Below are 4,784 nucleotides of genomic sequence, written 5' to 3' on the forward strand. Positions count from 1 at the left end.
AAATCATACAAACATTTGAGATCAAAAAAGTGGTTTGAACATTTGTAAAATATTTTAATATACTTAGAAGTCGTCCTTGACTATAAAGGCGAAGTCAGCTTTCAAAGAATGTCTGAGTTACATTTCTGCCCAATGGAACATCTCGCGTAGATCAGATTTTGGTTGGATGATGATATATATGGTGAAATGATGGACCACAAGATCAGAAGAGAATTTCTACGTCCAACGGAGCTCGAAGAAGAAGTACCTGGCTACATCAACCAGAACAACTTAGATTAGATATGTAATTCTTCTTGTAACTTGTCTTTCACTGTATGTCTTTTGTTTCTATGTCTACTTTCTGTGTTCAACTTATATTTTGGAACTCTAGGAAATGTACTGAAACACTTGTAATTTTTCTTTTGAATTAATGTAAGTATTTCATCTGCATCACTAAGAAACATCCTTGAAAAATGTAATAGGGACACATGTCTATGAGTTCCAGTGTTTTCTTACAGTCACTGACAAGTCGGTGAACATGCTTTCAGTTTTAGTTTCCCTTCTTGTACTTTTTCTTGAACTTGTAACCTAAGAAAACTTATTAAGTAAAAACTGAGTCACTGAAAAAGATCCCAAAATAGTAAAAAGGACATGTACTTTATAGTAAAATTGCACCTATCTTTATGATGCTTTGTTATCGTCAAATAGGGGGCGATTGTTGATCCTCTCTCTCATATCTTTGATGATAATCCCTTTTACCTTTTACCTTTTACGAAGTATTATGTTTCTATCATTCAGTTCTAGGGATCGTCACTAAGTCTGTTCAATGATCGCTGCAACATGTATTGTAAATCCTACAACAGCAGCGATACTTCAAGAAGATAAAACTCACACCAAAGAACCTTAAGCGAAAGTCGAAGACTGAGACTGAAGATTAGTGATTGGCGCGTTCGTGATCTGAAGTGTGACATCCGTCACTCTTGGAGCATCAGGTTAGCACCCTTGTAGGGTACTTATATTTAGAGCTATATTTATTTAGGATCTAGTCATGATTGATTAGAATTCATATGGCTTAGCTCCCAAAAACTATAATTCAGTGACACTTGTTTCGACAAGTTGCGGATAAAGTTAACTTATGTAATGCCAAAATATATTAACAAATGCTCCAAAAATAATAAAGTTGATATTATAAAATTAAAATTAAAATATTAAAGTCTCATTTGAGTGACCAAATAATTTTACCAAAAATGTGGAACTTGGATCTAATAATGTTACCTTTATCAATTTTTGTCAAATTGTATTTTGATATAAAGTTAAATGGATTTTATATTGATTAAAAAAATTAAATGGACTTGGGCCTTTGAAGCCGGCCCATTTCCTTTCTTAAATTTCTCTCTTGAACACACTCTTCAGCCGATTGCACCTTCTAGCGTTATTAAGAAATTAATCCACTTTGTGGATTATTCAAGTTTTCATTCAAAAGGTAAGGGACTAGCTTCCTTAATCCCGTTCTTCGTCAAGATTTCTTATTTTCCTACACTTTTCTCCTTGAACTTTTTATAAACAAACTTTCTGGACAGTTTAAAGTGGGAGATTATACATCAATGACATGGAAATGTCTTCAAAATGATGATAATCTATGATCTACAAACAATTAGAACTCAAGAAAAGTTGGTAAAGGTACTTGCATGCGGGTTTTTGGCCCTTAAAAGCTGAGTTCTAAACCGTCAAGTTCTGGATACAAGTTTATTGTGTAAAAAGAACTTTGATGACAGAATCTTGCATGCATCTTAAATCGGTTTATTATGTAAAAACTCGTTAAAAATAGGTGAATCTTCTTTTAGAAGCTAGCTGAATGTGTTAGCTTTAAAATAAATTTAAAGCCCTTTGGAAAATAATGAGTTTAGACCCCCAAATGCCCGCCACTCGAAGAGTGTACAATATGTTTTGGGGGCTGTGTCACTCAAAAAGGGTAGGGTAATGATGATTACCTTAAACCCATCTTTAGTTCTTGAAATTTGGAAAAAAGTCTGTTTAACTCCCTTTTATGGTAGATATAAAACTTGGACATAAAAAGAATTGTGGAAGGTTCCTTTTTGGCAATGATTTGTGAAGTCAAAAATGTCAGATTTAGAATTTATATTCTGTCCAAATGGCAGCTTTTTGTGCAAAGGAATTGATTACAAAATATACACATTTCTGGACTATTTTTAAAAAAATTAATAAAAATATTAACTTTAATTCATAAAACCCATTGGCATTACATAATATATAACTCGACTTTATCTCTGTCGAGAACCCATAGGTAATCTAATTTCTGGTCATTGGACAGTTTAGGAAGGTTAGGGCAGGGAGTTCAGCACTTGAGACGTCATCAGATCCTTGGATATTCATCGACTAACAAGTGAGTTACTTTTAATGTTATTTGTTTATTTAAACTGGGGGAAAAGCATGAAGTTATGCAACCTATACTTTCTTTACAACCATTGGACTAAAGAAATGTTTAGTCAAAACCATTGGACTAAAGAACTGTTTAGTCGATGCTTTGTTTAAAATCTTTGGACTAAAGAACTGTTTAATCAAAACCGTTGGGCTAAAGAACTGTTTAGCCAAGTTTTGTTTACTGTTTTGCACTATGATATAAATGCTAAATTGATGTGCTTGGGAGTATGTTTCAAAATAAAGTCCTCGTCCGTAAACGCTACTTGTTAACTCGGGCATGTCCCAGGGCCATGGTATTGTGGATAGCCGCTATTGTGTTGACAGTCACACACAGAAAGGGGAGCACATTACCTATGTTTTGTTGGTCTAATCATGTGGAATTTGGACCACCGCTGAATTAGTACTACTACGAACTATGGGACCTAAGTGAGTGTACGAGCTACTTATGGTCGTTCGTAAAATAATGGGGTGCATTGGTCGGGAAAGGCTCAGTAGAGTCTCAAGTTTTTAAACATCGTTATAGATTTACATTTAATATGTGCAAAAATTGTGTATAGTTTTGCAAGAAATGATTTATGCATTGTAACGTTTTGTGTATGTGGAAACCCGTGAACTCACCAACTCTTTGTAGTTGACTTGTTTTATGTTTCATGCTTTTCAGGGAGTAAGTAAGAAATGAAGTTTGTGGAGCATATTTGTGGCGATACCGATTAAGTTCATTGCTGAAGTTTTTGTAAAGAAGTTTTCTATTCCATCTTGGTAATGGATGTTAAATTGAACTTGTTAGGATCGAATAACTCAAATTCTTGGTACTAAAACTTACTTGAATGATCGGTTAGATAGTAGTAGAGCAGCGGAAACAGTATCAATCAAACAGGTAGAAACAGTAAGAACACAATGAAGAACAGATGATGAACACAAAGAGAATTGCTTCATATGATTTTCAATAGATTGAAAATATCGACGATTACAAATCTGGAAGCACACAAAATACAAAGGCCTACGCTGCTATTTATACAAGCAAGTAACCGTTTCCTGACACGACCTTAAGCTGTCAAATCTAAGCCGTTCYTCTAGAACAAATTACAGACAAGCTCACGTGAAAGTCATGATCAGCTAATAAACCTAAGTAAAATAAAACGTGCTTAAGATAATCTATACAGAAGACATTTCTGCAGATCCTCTGTGAGAATTCATAGAGGCTCTGCTTGATGAAACTTTGTAGAGCGTAGAGGAAATCTTCCAGAACCTCTGTGAGACACGACAGAGGTTCTGTCATCTTTGACTTGTAGCATGGTGTTCACAGAGGAGAAGTTTCCAGAACCTCTGTGTTGGATGACAGAGGTTCTGTCACTTGAATCTTGTAAGATTGAGCTACTTCTRTTGATTGTCCTCTGTTGTYTTCTGTGACAGATCAKCTTYTGTCAGTACTTGCTGTTTTACTTTTTCTATACTTTTACATTTAWGGAATGAGAGCTAACAATCTCCCCCTAAGTATAAAAAAGTAAATTAAGCTATAAAGTGCAAGAGCATGACTTGATTGAAAGAAATTACAAAACATAAAAGATAGAGTTTGATACAGGCCATATACTATTACAGAGGTTTAACCAACTTCAGATTCTGGGAAGTCATCTACTGGATGGATCAAATCTGACTTGATGGTTTTGTAGACTTCAAACATCCATTCTCTGAAGTTGATTTGAATTTTGATTGATTCCAAGATCTTTGACACTTCATTCACCCTTAGATGTCCTTTGTCCAGTTCTGCCGCTGCCTTTCTGAAGATCCATTCAAGTGTCTCTGTCGAAAACTTGTATGTCTCTGTTGGATCATAGATGCGTAGGATTTCGTCTTTGTCCAAAAACACAAATCCATAAATGGGGTTGTGAATGATGGTGTTTGGTGAATGCCTATGAATCCAACTTGGCCTGCTATTAGGAGGAGAAATATTTAGATCTTGTTGAACAAACCTCATTGCAAGCTCGAAGTCCTTCTGGCTGTAGTACTTGACTTGTGCGCGTATAACTTCTATCAGTCTTATGAGCGAGATGGAATAGGTAGACCTTCTTTCCATGTAGACGTTAAGTATTTTATGCATGTAAAGGACATCATACACACAAAGATTATGAAAGTCAGCGTCTGTGAACTTGTAGAGATTTCCATCCTTCCTTTTTACAACAAACTGAGCAAAAAGGATAGACTTCTTCAGCAGAGTTCTTGGAGAGATAGTCACAAGTGAAGCAATAGGAGTCTCTGTGAAGACTTGCTCACGCGGCCTTGTAAGTCTGGAGAACTTGAATTTGGCGAAGGCAGAAGGAATTTCGGTGACCACGGGATCATAAGGAGGTTCAATGTCTTTGGCA

This window comes from Cynara cardunculus, assembly GCF_001531365.2.
Source record: "Cynara cardunculus var. scolymus isolate 2C chromosome LG 12, CcrdV1, whole genome shotgun sequence".
Lineage (NCBI taxonomy): Eukaryota > Viridiplantae > Streptophyta > Magnoliopsida > Asterales > Asteraceae > Cynara > Cynara cardunculus.